Here is a 15,005-nt window from a genome sequence, read left to right as displayed (position 1 = left end):
ATAGGGAGATGAGCCCTGTTAAAACTTTTCAAACCACCATATAACAAACACTTTCTATGGCCTCGTTGATACAGTCACCCACCAAAGAGCTTACGGGCAAAGGAGAATTAGGCATAGGAGGTCTTGCCTGGAGCTTACACAAAAGGGAAATGAATCCCTTTTGATGCCTTGGACTGGTGTTTTATTGCTTTAACAAGATTACTGTGTTTCTGCATTGCTGACTCAGATTTCCAACACCCGAATTTGAGGGGCTGTGAACCTTTGTTAAAAATAGCTCTACAAGTGGATGATGAAATGACTGTCAAAAGGGCCAAAGTCAGCATGGTCACTCCTGAGGTTTATCCGTGGCCTTACAACATCATTGATTTATGAGAGAAGAAGAAAGGGTCCATCCTGGCCAGAGCCCTCTTTCCAGTGGTGGCTCTAAGCAGGCTCTTTCAATGGGAAAATTAAGGAGAGGACAAATGTGTGATACCTCTTCCAACAATCTCCTGGGCTCCAGCTGTTCTTAGCTCAGGGGATTTCCTGAGCCTGTTGTCACTTGTCCATTTAATAACATTCAGTAGATGTCTTTTCCAAGAATGTGTGCAGCCTCCTCTTGAAACCATTAACTGAATCAACAACATCCCCTGGCAAGCAGTGCCACAGCTCTGCGATCTGATATGTGAGGAGCATCTGCCTTTTGTTAAAGCACCAGCTCTTAGATTGTATTTATATGTAAAGTTTTTTAAAAAAATTATTATTTTTATAAGGTCACGTTCTAGATCTAATTGTCGACCTAATTGTAAACAAACACATTCAAATACGGATCTTACAGACTGAAAGACAGGTAATCAAATAAAAACTCAACATTTATTTGTTTTGTAAATGATGTGGGTTTTTAGGTAGATTCCTGATTTGGATGACTTAGTCACTGATTTGGGGACCATTGGTAGGGTTGTCAGGACTGCAGAAGGCTTGCACGGTGATGCTTTAGCTTCATCCCGAACTGCCAGCATTTACAGACACATCAAACTGCCTAAACGCACATGATGCTGATTCAGGATTTAGGTGAGCGGGGTGAGAAGGAGCCGTCAGTCAGTGTAGTGTCATCTCAAGGAAATGTAAAGAACAGACCTCCAGATTTGAAAAGATTACTATTGAACAGGGCCTGCCACATTGTCAATGAGTCCTTCCAGTCGCTTGAGGCACCCCTGGGGTATTGGGGCAGGGGCTTAGCATTAAAAGCTTTCCAGCCCACACTGCAGGAGGTGCAGGCACTTGGTGGAAGAGAAACCAGTGAGGTGCCTGCTTGGGACACTGGGGCATTGAGCTAAGCCCTGACAGACCTGTGTCCAAGGTGTCAAGTCCCACTCCACATCAGGCCACCTTGGGAAGCCAGTTTCCTTCTCTGTTTAAAGACCATAATCACCCCAAACTCCTTTACCTGAAGATGGGAGATCCATGGTAGTCTTTCCCTTCACATTACAATGCACAAGCCAAAGCCATGAACAACTCCAGGCTACATTTGGAACATCCCATACAGCAAAGGAGTAGCCAATATCCAGCCTCTGTGAACCAGATGATGATCACACTTGGTGCAGAGATAAAAACACAGTGATGCTGCCCAAAATGTCCTAGGCTGATATGTAGGTACCTTTTAAACCATCCATCAGCTTTTTTTTGAGTCCCACATCCATGGGTTGACTGCCTGGCTACAGAGCAGGACCCACCAAACCAGAACACAGAGGCTCACTGTTACATTGACTGGCAGCTTGGAGTGATGTTAGCACAAAGTGTCCCAGGGGCTCCAATCCTGCTAGCCAGGGGGAGAGAGAGACTGGACAAGACCGCTCAAAACAAAGGGAGGTTATACCAGCAATCCCAGGGGTAAAAACATCCCACTTCTTCTCTTTTTGTAGTGAAAAGGGTCTCAGGGAATGGCCATAATGCCACCTGGGTTCTAATGACTACAAGCTGCAGCAAGGGCTATTCCAATTAGATATAAAAAAACTAACCCTGAAGCCCCATGAGACTGGTTAAATGAAAAAAGGGTCCAGAGAGGTGGTGGAGCCTCTGTTCCTAGTGAACTGAACTGACCAGGTCTTCAAAGACCTCTTTTCAGCCTCCTATGTGTTTCATTTGGCTTCTTGTCCAGAATATGTAGATTCAGGAAGAAAGGCTCCAATTTTCTTGCAGAGATGTCATCATGCATAAAGAATCTCTGAGAGTCTACTTCATGGCTCAGCTCAATGTCTGAAGATAAGACATCAAGAAAAAAGTTGGAGAAGAATATTAAGAGGGAAAGAAAACATCTACCTTGAGGAAGAGCTTCAGTCCTCCTCAATGGGTGGATATGGAGACCCTTCTCCTGAGATGGGGTGAAATGCAACCGAAAAAAAATAGGGCAAATAGGGCAAAGCTGGGGAAATGACAGAAGCGTCAGTTCCTTGGGAGAACAGTCCAAGAAGAGCAGAGAGGATACAGCAATTTCTCTGCTGTGGACACTGTTCGTGTACGAAATGGAAAGGGAAGACGCGAAGCCCAGAGCAAGAGAAGCCACATCACATAACAGTGAACTGTACCCTGACACCACCATATCTCTCCAGCTCCCCTGATAAATGGGCCCCTCAAACTCTACTTGACCAGAGATGCGCAGGCAGATGAATGTCTCCCAACCCCAGCCAAAGAGCTAATCTCTTCTTGCTATAGATCTGGAGGCTCCTGGCAGCAGTGAAGGATAAGTGCACTCAGCGGGGTCCCAGGCTGGCTGGTGTGGAGGGGAGGCACTCAGGATGGCCCTGTGGGAAAGAAGCGATGGATTTGGAAAGAGTCCAAGTGGTCAACATGAAAAGCCTTTCCCCATGGGAATGGACCCGCGTGCTTCAACCATCCTTACCCAGGAAGACCTCTTTGCTCACAGTCTATGGGAGCAGGAAAGCAGACAAGGCAAAGGCTGGTGAAACACTGACTGTCTTCATAAGGACCCGTGTAGCTGAGCTATCTATAGCTCTATATGTAATGACGTTTAAACAGCCATGGCTTTTTAGTAACGTCTTTATACCCACCCATCCTGTCTCTGTGTTCAGGATCCTGTTCCTGGCCCAGGGAGAGCTCTTGGTTGTGAAAGGGAGACACAATGCACGTCACAGGGATGGGTTTCTATCTCAGGTGGCCTTACATTCTTGTTACATTATAGGTGAGAATATGGAATGTTTCAAGGAAGATACTGCAAACCTCTTGCCATTTGTATAACACATTGCCTGCTTTATTTTCTAGCCTTTCTGGTTAGGTTGGCATAATATCTCTGTGCAAAACCTGAGCTTAAGTAAGCTTGTCCCAAATGTCTGTGAAAACCTCAGCTTAAGTAACACGCCCAGTGTCAAAGAAGGAGTTTGTGGCAGACTTGAAAAAAACATCCCATTTGTTTGAATGTTGGTCTTTTGCAGAACAAGTTCTTACCCAAAGTGTCCTGCCTCCATGTCTCCCTTTTTTTTTTACACAAGGAGTGGTGGGTAAGGAGCATTGCCCTGTGGAATCAGACAGCCAAACGCCTGCTTTGCACAGGTATAAATATTTGCACGCATAGCAGTGGGAAATCGGGACTCCAAGGGAAGTGTGGAGACAGGTTGTCATTCTGCAGAGAGTTCAAAAGCACCTTGTTCCTGTAAAAAAATGCATGGTTTCTGCTCTCTTGCTTTTGCAAGAAAAAATTCAATTTTATTCCCTCTGTTCAGGTGTTTTCTTTTCACCTAAGCTGAAAAGTTCCTTGGATTGACAGTACAAGTCTGTTGGGTCTGGACAAACACAGTGCTGGAAGGTACAGAGGTGCGATAAATTATCAGACCTTGTTCGTTAAGACATTAGATGCGTTAGTAAATCTGCAAACTGTCTCTCATAGCTTTCCCCCAGCATCCATCAAGCTCACCCTCTGATGGTAATTCGGATGGCTTCTCCTGTTTGTTTTGCCCATTGGTGACACCAGATTCTCCCCCTTCGCATTGCTCGTCCTTCTCTCCTGCCTTTTAGCTGGTTCATTACCTTGAACAGGCCAGAGGGACATTCTGGGTGGTGTTTCAACAGCAACAAAATTCACAAGGTACAGGTTATTCCCAAGTTCATCTCCTTGTGGGTAGACCATCAATTTCAGCAGCAGAGACTTCAGGAACTCACACCGGCTCACGCACCCACATGCTCACATGAATGCACACTCAAACCTTCAAGCTGCTGCAATTAACAGGACAGCTTTTAATTGGCAATTACAATTCCATTAAGCTGGGTCTGGCAGATCATTTGCTCTGTCAGGAAAGCCCTGAGGCAGGGAAGATTAGTGGCTGGCAGGATCCGGGCTCCTGCACAGGAGTTGTGGAGGAAAAGACGACAGGTAACAGCTGTGCTTTCTCAGCCGGGGAAGGTGGGAGGGGGAATTACACTTGCTTGAAACCCACTTGTTTTCCCCACCCAGGGGGGCTGCATCCCACCAGAGCCCTTGGTAGGAAAGCTCAAAAGCACCAAGGATGGGGGAGGCAGATATCAGACCAGGGTCCATGAAGCAGAATGAATTTCAGGCCCAAAAGTGCCTGTAAAACAAATCCTGGAACTTCTGGTCGGAAGGGGAAAAGCACATGTGGCTGGTTGCAACACTGTGGCTCCAAGGGAAGTCCATTGTTTGAAGATTTGTGGGGTCTGGGTATAACATCTGGGCACTCCTGTGCCATGGGCACCTTCAGGACATGGAGAATTTATCAAAGGAGGCTGTTCAGGAACTTTCCAAGTTTTGTTCCTGGCACTTCAGCAAACCATGGGTATGGTGTTTAACCTCTCTGTGCAGCCACCTACACTAATGTAAATACTACCCTCAGCTTTGCAGAGCACTCTGAGATCCCAGTGTGTTATGGTTCCCAAACCAGGGTTTGCATACCCATCCCTGGTTTGCAGGACCCTGACTGTTCCTGCCATGGTCCATAGATCCTGCTGAGCCCTCTGCCACACAGACCCACATTCTCCTGGCTCTCCCTCACCAGCTGACCCAGCATGCTAAAAACATGCTCAGTGTGTCACTGGCATGAGCCAACTCATGTGTCAGGCATGGTGGTCTCTTGGTAATTTGAAGGGTTGACTTGGAATCTGGTTCAAAATCCTTCGGGATTTCTCTTTAATGAGAAATATTCTTACTCTTATATCTAAGTACTTCCAATATTCCCTTGGTTAAGAGCCTTTTTCCTACAGATTGCCTGTAAAAACTCAGCTGTGATAACTTTATAACAGGCCAGATGAATATTACCTGTCCAACCATCACCAGAGTTTGGGGGAGGCCAGAGGGTAATCCCAACCCAACTGCACCTTTCCAGGAAGAGGCCTGATTTAAAAGAAAGTTTGGGAAGCAGAACAATACTTAAAGTTGGGCTTCAGGGCTTTCAGGACAAAGGCCATCTTAATGTGGTGACACAAGAGGGTTCATGGCATGGCCAAAAGGAGGGAGCAGTCTCAGTCTCAGCAGAAGCTGTTGTCAGTTTGTAAGATGCAGACAGAAACCTGTTGTTTGAGTGTGTTTATTTGCCTGTTGGCCATCCCCAGCACTCTGAATTCCCAGGGCAACATTCTTTAGGTTTGGCAGAAAAAGAGGGCTCTTAAAGAATTAATTTACTGAAAAACTGGTGAAAACACACAGCTGGGTAAAAGAGTCCACAGTGCCTCCATGGAGGTAAAGGCTGCACAGACTCCACACAAAGAGGAAATGGAGAGGAGGAGGCTGAAAAGCAGAGGGACATCCATGGGCACATGGATATTTCAGACTCCCAAGAATCCCAGCAGGAGGCAAGAAACCAGAGGGAATGTTGACCACACCATTGTGGGACTGTCCATCAATAAATGACTCGCTCCACAAAGGCAGCTTGGTCCTGGAGCCTCCAGGCAGAGTTTGCTAGCCTGTGTGCAGTGCTGCTTTGGCAGATTTGGGATCCATTTAGTGCATCAGCTACTTTTTTTCTCTGTTTGAGCTCTCAGCAGTCTGTCTCCATCCTGCCCCTCATCTCTCATTCACAGCCAGAAGATCAGTTCTCGTCTCCGATCAACCCAAGAGTGCAGATGCTATTGCTCCCTTAGCAGATTTTCATGCAGACAGATTGATGCTTTCTCTGAGCTGGAAGAAACCTCACATGAACTTCTACAAAGTGGCCTCTTCATTCTTTTTTTTCAGTCCCAGCACAAAATTCTCCTTTGATGAGATATTTGGAGAGTCCCCTAATTACTTGTGAGATACATGGTCTCTAAACTCTCCACTTTTATGTCATTGCTATGAACTGTCCCACCTGTCCATACCCATTGGAAGCTTTTTAAGGCCAGGACCTACTATCCTCCATTTCTTATTTGTTCTCAGCAGGGGTGTCTCTTTGTGATGGGGTGCTCACATGTTTATATACGAATAAATAACATAAACAACGATTTTCCCTACTGCTGGCAGATCTAACTCTATAAATGGATGGGAAGGAGAGCTACTGAGCAAGAATTCCATTTTAATACCTCATTCAATAGTTCTTGGTGTCTCTCATACTTCCTCACCTCTCAGACAAACAATTGTATGTTACCAACCCTCTGACAATATAAGAATATGCAGATACTATTGACTTCTGCTATGGTCGGTTTCAAGATTTATTGACCTGAGAAGGGAATATTGACCTGAGATGAAACTGAGGTCAATGTGTGGATCTCAGGGGAGCATAAATTTCAAAATTGACCCACCAAACAGAAGTCAATAAATGAATGGTTAATATAAACATTGTCTTACAAAAATTAATTCTCGGTGACATGGGTTCACATGCAATTTTTATTGTGAAATATGGAAGGCGATATTGGTTGCCATGTCTGAAGAATGTGAGTCAGTGTCTGATTATGGAGAGTAATGAAACTGCTGGGAATGGGGGGAAAGGAATTGGATGTGATTACAATTTAATCTCCAGTCAGTAATGGAGCAGCCTCTTGTTAGCTGGAGTGGGGATATGAAGATAACTCTTCAATGTGCTAGGCAGGATAAGGTTTAAGCCTCAGGGAGAAATTTTACAGAAGGTGGCAGCTCATGACATTGGTTCTCCTGAGTTGGGGCTCTTCACAGACCTCAACAGAGCTAATGGGGGATCCTTCACTCCTTTCAGTGGACCGCAACTGAGATCCTCATTTGCAATCTGGTGTTTGTCAATTTATACAGTCTTCAGTCAAGGTGGCCTATGGGAAAAATTGTTTTTCAGGTCTCTTGATGTCATCTGTGATCATGTGTGCAGGTGCTGAGACCTGCAGGACTTTATGGTCTTATGTACACTCTTGCAGTCCTTTGTTCCTAACCACCACTCCCCATCACAGACAAATAGATCCCATGTTTTAATCAATTTCCACATGGAATTTCCATGGGAGCATCCACCAGTGTTTTTTGTTGTTCATAAATGACTTGCAAATTTTGAAACTGTTTAAAATCATCTGTAGTGGGAGATCTACAGACTTTATTTCTTCATCTTCTTCTACTTCACTATAACATGGTCTCATACCTTTGTGAGTTGGCAGTTCTTCAGCCCATGCAATAGAGAACAAAATGTTACTTCAGTTTGGAAACTCATTACATGTGTAACCACATTTCTGAGATCTTGAATGTTGATAGATTTGGTCACAAAGGACAACTTTCAGAGCATTTGAAAAAGACATGAGTATTGGGACTACATTAGTTTTTTCATGATCTTCTTTCTTTGGCTTTCTTTAGGGTGATTGTCTCATTGCCCCTGTTTCTAGCCTGGTACTGTCTGCAGCCAATAGGGCTGATATCTCATTGTGCTGGGTCTGTACTGGTCTCAGATCAAAAATAAGACCAGTAGGAATAAACACTAACATGTAGAAACCAACAGAGATCAGAATCTAGGGTGATTTCTATGATGATTAGTTCTAGTGGGAGAGAAATCAATGGTGATACTGATCTGCTCTGGTACTGAGGATGGGTTTCATCTGACCAGTCTAGATACTTACAGTGTACATATCTCAGGTGTTTCCCTCAAAATTAATTTGATTAATTTCTCTTTATAGGTAATGGAGGGAAGACTAGCACTCTGATGGGGTAGCTCGTCCCACTTGAATGATCAAATAAATTATGCCTGAGATGTGCCTGTTTCTGAACCACTAAAGCCTTTCTGGTTTACAAAGCCACAAGGTCATTTTTCACAGCAGAGAAAGCTGAGGGTTAGTCTGAGAATGCGGCCATTTGGATACAAATCTCACTGTCATCAGAGGTGTCTCTCCATGGACAGATTTTAGGTCAGACAGCAACTGAAACTGTAGTAATCCTAGCACCTTATGGTCTCTCCTTCACCCAGTCTAGAGCTGTCCTGGCAACGTCTCTGTGTCCCACTCCACACTTGGCCATCCACCTAATCACTGTTTCATATGGAGATCTCTGGAGACTCTCAGTGCAAAGGGATGTCAGGTCCGCGGCCTTCCAGGTCTGCAGTGCACAGCCAAATTGAACTCATCTATCTTGGCTTTAAATCACTGTCCAGATTGAACTTCTTTCAAATGTTTAAACCACTCCAAGGATTTGAATTGCAGGACATATTTAAGAGTAACTTAAATTATTAAAGCCCTTAATGTTTGGGGTTTTTTTAAGATGCATTTTGGAGCTGTCAAGCGAACAATCTTAAATGACAGATTGATGAATTCATTGTCCCTTACCACATCTCCAGGAGGAGAGAGGAATATGGCTCCCAGTGAAACCAGCTTTACTAACAGAGATACAAGTTCCTTTCTACTTCATGGCCTTTTGGGTCATTAGCACACTTCTACAGCACGCATAGGCAACATAGCAGGGTCTATGTCAGCCATGGACTGACTCAACATGCTGCTGCTGAGGATTGACCCTGGGTAGGGCTCATCTTCTGGTGATAGGGTCTCTGCTTCAATAAGACCCCCTGGGAAACTGCCTTCAGGGACAAGGGAGCAGAACAGAGCTGGCAGATCTTTAAGGACGCTTTCCAGAGAGCACAAGAGCTCTCGATCCTCAGGTGTAAGAAATCAGGAATGGAAGGCAAGAGACTGTCATGAATGAGTTGAGACCTGCTGGCCAAACTAAAGGGCAAGAAGGAAATGCACAAGCAGTGGAAGCAGGAACAGGTATCCTGGGAAGAGTATAGGGGTGCTGCATAGTAGTGTAGGGATGGGGTCAGGAAGGCCAAGGCATGGCTGAATTTGGCAAGGGATGCAAAGAATAATAAGAAGGGTTTCTACACATATGTCAGGCAGAAAAGGAAGGTCAAAGAAAGTGTACACTCCCCTGATGAGCAAGAGTGGCAAACTGGTAACAACAGATGAGGAGAAGGTTGAAGTACTCAATAGCTTTTCTGTCTCAGTCTTCACTGGCAACCTCTCTTCCCACACCTTTTGAGTGGATGGACCTCAAGACCGGGACTGGGGGAGCAGAGTTCCTCCCACTGTAAGAGAAGATCATGTTCATGACCACCTGAGGAACCTGAACATACATAAGTCTAATGGTCCAAGGGCTGGAGCAGCTCTGCTGAGGGGAAAGGCTGAGAGAGTTGGGGGTGTTCAGCTGGAGAAGAGAAGGTTCCGGGGAGACCTTAGAGTGGCCTTTCAATATTTAAAGGGGGCTGATAAGAAAGATGGGGAGGGACTTTTTAATAGGGCCTGTAGTGATAGGACAAGGGATAATGGTTTTAAACAGACAGGGTAGTTTCAGACTGTATCTAAGGAAGAAATTTTTTACAATGAAGGTGGTGAAACATTGAACCAGGTTGCCCAGAGAGGTGGTAGATATCTCCTCCCTGGAAACATTCAAGGACAGGTTGGACCAGGCTCTGAGCAACCTGGTCTAGTTGAAGATGTCCTTGCTCATTGCAGGGTGTTTGGAGTAGGTGACTTTTAAAGGTCCCTTCCAGCCCAAACTAGTCTATGTTTCTATGATTCTATGATTCATAGATCATGTTTTAATTCTGTCAGGGAACGCTTATTCTGCCAGGCAAACAGCTCTGCTCCATCAATGTAAAAAAGTTCAGATCCACACACAAATGTCACATCCTCAGGCCTTGTGTTGACCTCCTGCATGAAAGAAACTGGTCATATACTAAAAGGATTTGTGCAAACAATCTGAAGGAGTTTTGTGGAGTCTGTAGATATAAAAATTGGTCATCTAGCTTATAGTTCAATTGCTTATTGCCTTCAGTCTCTTCTTTGGGGTCTCACATTCTGGGCTGAACATCTTCTCCTATGAGTGACTTATAATGTGTTGGGAACATTCCTCATTCTTCTTTGCATGGAAAGTAGGAGAGCCAAGGTCACTGCGACCACATTGGTACTAATAAATTTAAGAGTGTCTGAGAGTGTTTCCAGCACTGGGACCCAACTGTTAAACTGGTCAGTTGTTAGAACAGTCCTGGACATACTAATGATGGAGGATAAGTAGCCCTTTTTCAAATACTTCCCAGGAATCAGGAACCATGACCAGACACTGGCCGTTATCACCATGCAGTTGTAGACATCTTCTTTGAAGGGTAAGGGACTTTAATAATACAGCTGTGGGTTGTTCAGTGCTGGCTATCCTCAGGGGCAGAGGACAGTCCAGGTACATTTAATGTATAAGAGTAGTCTTGAAGTCTGGGCAAAGCCCCTGTTTGTTTGTTTTTTTGCAAATCTCAGCTCCCACTCAAGAAGCCACTTCATGAGCAGAGCCGCCTTCCGCAGCCTTCTGGAAATAACGAACAGCAGAAAGATCAAAAATCCCGGAGGGATGGCGAAGCTTCATCGTTAATGTATATGGAAAGTTGTGCTCATTTCTGGGCTTCTTCTTACCAGACAGATATTGTCAAATGGCAGGGAGTTCATATAAGAACAACCGACAAATGACTGAGGGCTGGAAGGATTGATTTACAAGGGCAAGATGAAAAGAGCTGAATCAGTACAGCAGTGATCAAGACGTGATGTGACATCTCCCTAAGTATCTGAAGGGCGTAAACATGGAGAAGCAGTGTCTTTGTGGGAAATGTCTTGTGTCTGCTTAACAGTCCGCTTCATTGAGATGTAGCAGGCTACTTACTGTCTATTAAAGAAGTGCCACTTGATCATTATCAGTGTATTTATGGAGGGTCTAATAGCTTTAATAAAGTGCGAATTGCAAAGGTAAAGAGCAGAGGAATCAAAGCCATGTCCCTCCCAGGTGAAAGAAACACAGCACCTGTTTGTTTTTTTTTTTTTTTTCCATAAGTCTGTGCTCTGGAATGATGTCATATACCTGCAAGCAGGTTCGTTAACAGAGAACTAAAGAGAAGCTGTCTAGTATGTGGTATGTCCTACAGTGGAGTTCTTCATTCTTCTAATTATCTGTAAATGCCAAATTTTAGCCTTTGTACTTCAAATTCATGATGAAGCAGGGACTTGTTAAGTCTCAGCTGAGACCACTTTCCCTTCTAGCTGGGGTGAGGGGTGGGGAGTTGCAAGGGTGGAGGCAGCCTTTCCTAATTTTAGGTGCTCATCAATCCGTTAACATGTCCTTGGTTTGAGTTTTCTGTGGACGTCAGGGTGTGAGTTGTTTCATCCTACTTGGGTCAGAGGAGCCCTGACCATATTTCACTGACTATCTTGGGAGTTCAGACAACTAGCTTGCATGTGGGCGCTTATATTTCTTAAAATTAGGAAAGGTTAACTCCACCCTTGCCAGTTGGTCCCCATACAAGGAGAAAAGGTTTTTTCCAGCAAAAGAAATCCCACTTCTATCTGGATCATCTGTCTCTTGCTTTTGAAAGCCACAATTAAAATCTCTCTTTAGTGCATCCTCACTGTCTTCCTCTGCAGTACGAGGAGTTGGTAAGAACAGCAATGGGAGCTAATGCTGGCTGCTGTGAGAAAGGTTGATGTTGGGATTGTGCCATCTGACATGCCCATGGATTGTGCTGGATCCTTTAATAGCATGCAGAGGGTGCTAATTCCCTCTGGAGGTGAAGCTCATCTCTCTATTTTTCCCCCTCTATCCTTAGCTTGCCCCCAGGCTTTAAAGAGAAGCCACCTGGCTGTGCTCCTCTCTTGCACCTGCTTTCCCCTGGATTACATATCGGCCGGAGTGGAGACACAAGTAACTTAAGAATGTTCCCTAATGGAGACTGTGCTGCCCTTATCTCCTTGCGACAGAGGCAGGCGAGTGTATGAAATGTAACTCTCCACTTGCCGCCAGCACAGGCAGACCCTTCGTGCCTGCGTGGAACTGGGCTGGTGTCGGGCGGCCAGAAGGAGACTGCTGACAGACACAAGAGCCAAGGGCATCCTGATTTGGAGCTGTCTCCAGCTTTTAAAGGACTAGGAACGGACAACAGCTCCCTCAGGCTCGTATCGCAGGGAGATGAAATCTCCTGTTACTTCTGCCCTGAGCCATGTTCCAACCCGTGAGTTCTCCTAGAGGACACCCAGCTCATTGCTGAGATAATCTATTGTTGTTGCAGGGACAGCTGCATGCAACTCAGAGAACTTGTAGGCTTGGGATCTCATATACCATGATCTACTTTGTAAGAAAGCCTAGAGAGTTTTCTCCACCGCAGAATAGTGGTGCATAAATTGATTTGTCCACCTTCCCATATGTCAACATACTTTGGAGCAGAAGTCTCTTCACTTAGTTTTGAGGCAGTGGGAACTAGTGTCCTGAAGCAAGATCAGGGGTCCAGAGACTTTTCTGCTGTTGTACTCATTATGTGTCCTCAGGCACATGATATATCTTGCCTGTATCTCAGTTTTTTGGTGATGTGGGAAATTGCCTGTGAACACTGGATCACACCTATTCCCACAGGAATTGTGAAGATCAATTCATTATTCAACTATGACTTACTTTCAAAAAAGCTTGTGGGTCCCCGCACTAAAAAGCTGATCTCAAGCTCACTCAAAACAATCAAAGAGTCTCAGAGGCTGAACTGGGCTTTGAATCAAGCCTTAAGAAAAGCAACTTGGCCTTCTTCAAACCTCTAACTAAAAAGCAGATGAACTGCACTCACTTGGTGAGTTCCCTGCTCCCCAGCTACCTGCTACCAAGCACACCATGAGATCTCTTTTCTTAAATTCCCATGATGAATCCCTGAGATTCTGGGCTCTACAGATGCAGAGAGAGGCTCTGAAAATCCACCTAGAAGAGCGGGTGGTCTATTTCCAGCCTGACACTTTAGAATCAACCTTCTTGACTGCTTTCTCAGCCATGGTGTTGGATGGTTAAATTAACCATGAGCAGCTGAAGTGGGGGCTGCCTTTCTCTGAACAAACCATCACCATCTCCAGCGCTGCCCAGACCTCCTTCTTACCACAGCTTAGCTTAGAGACTGCCAGCTGGAAGCTTAGGGAGCTGAGGTGTCTTCTCCTGAACCTGTGATGCTTTTATCCATCCAAACCCAGAGTCCAGCCATGGGCGGTCAGGGTGGTGGGACCCCCCAGGGGGGCTGGGGAGTGGAGCCTGTGGGCAGTGCTCAGCACCACGGACAGAGGCAGGAGCAGACCCTGGGTGGACAAAGCCAAGCCTGGGGGTGGGGGTGAGTGGAGGTGAGAGCAAAGACCACAGACTTCTGTGTTGCAAATGGTGTTGGCGAGAAGCATCTGAGCCTTGAAATACAACCAGAGTGGGCAATCACCCTCCCTTCCTCATCAACAGTTTCCTCTGGGACCTTGTGAATAAGTGGAAAACCGTCAAGAGGGAAGGCTGGGGGTAGGGTGCTCATATGTTTAAGAGAAATAATGAGGCTTCATGCTTAAACCTGACAGTGATTCTGCCTATCCATCCTCCCTGACTCCATCCATCCATCCATCCATCCATCCATCCATCCATCCATCCATCCATCCATCACTGTAGATCACCTAATGTTCTCTCTCTCCATTCCTTATTAACTCATGAACTTGTTTTTGCAGAAGCTGTTTGTAGGGCATAGATTCAGCCTCAGTAGGCTATATTTCTGTTATTACTATAACAAAAACCATACACAAAAACCATATTCTACCTGGACCCATCCCACTACTCTCCCGCCTGTCTGATGCATATTTCCACCTAATCAGTCCTGTTTTAACCCATTTCTGTCCACTCCTCAAGCTCAGGCAGTGGCACTGCAGAAAGAGACCTTGATGCTGTGCTGAGGCCTGTGCTGCCTTCTACCAGTGCTGTTCCAGTTTCCCCTCATCTTAACATAGACTTACAGTCCACCAAAAACCTCCTTTCCCTCCCTTTCTTCCTCCTGTCACCCTCATCCTCTCCCTTTCCCATGCTGTCCATAGCACAGCTGAGAGTGACGAGTGTGAGATATGCTGAGGAAGAGCAGGAGAAGGTGGAAATGTTCAATTTCTTTACACACCAACGCTCCTATGAGCTTCTATGATTCCTTGGAATCACACTGCTGACCTCAATACCAGATTTCTCCCATTAATTTTGCCGCAAGCGGGGTGGCTACAGCCCCTGTTCATGTGAGGGGAAGTTGCATCGCCAGCACCTGTCGAACACCAGTATATAATTTAATGGTCACTATGGGGAGAAAGGTACAGGCTTCCCCCCACCCCCTTTTTCCTTTAACAGAACATTATCTAAACAAACGCACTCCAAAACTGCTGAAGCGCAGGCAAATAATGACACGAGAGCAGGAGCCAGGCATTAAAAATTCATGTCGGCGAATATTAAAACTTTTTACTTCATCATGTCAAGGCACCAGGCAAATGCAAACAAATGAGACCCACTGAGCGCTGCCTGCATGGGCCAAGACAGAGACGAGCCACTCACACTGCTGGGGAGAGACCTGCATTGCGGTCCCTGTCTCTCCTGAGATGTCAGGCTCAGAGGGGGACAGGGGAGCTGACGGGGTAGTTAATTGCTTGGTGTCTCTAAATGAGCTCTGCAAACTGACAACTCTGAGGAAGGCAGCTCGCTGCACGAGCTGTGGGGCGGGTACATGGTGGCCGGGAGCAGCCCCATCCCTTCCCACATGCTGTGCTGTCAAGGCTCCTGAAATGGGGGAACATCTGGCAGGGGGGGA

Source organism: Strix uralensis, chromosome 1 (genome assembly GCF_047716275.1).
Source record: "Strix uralensis isolate ZFMK-TIS-50842 chromosome 1, bStrUra1, whole genome shotgun sequence".
NCBI lineage: Eukaryota > Metazoa > Chordata > Aves > Strigiformes > Strigidae > Strix > Strix uralensis.
Note: the sequence above shows the minus strand (reverse complement) of the source record.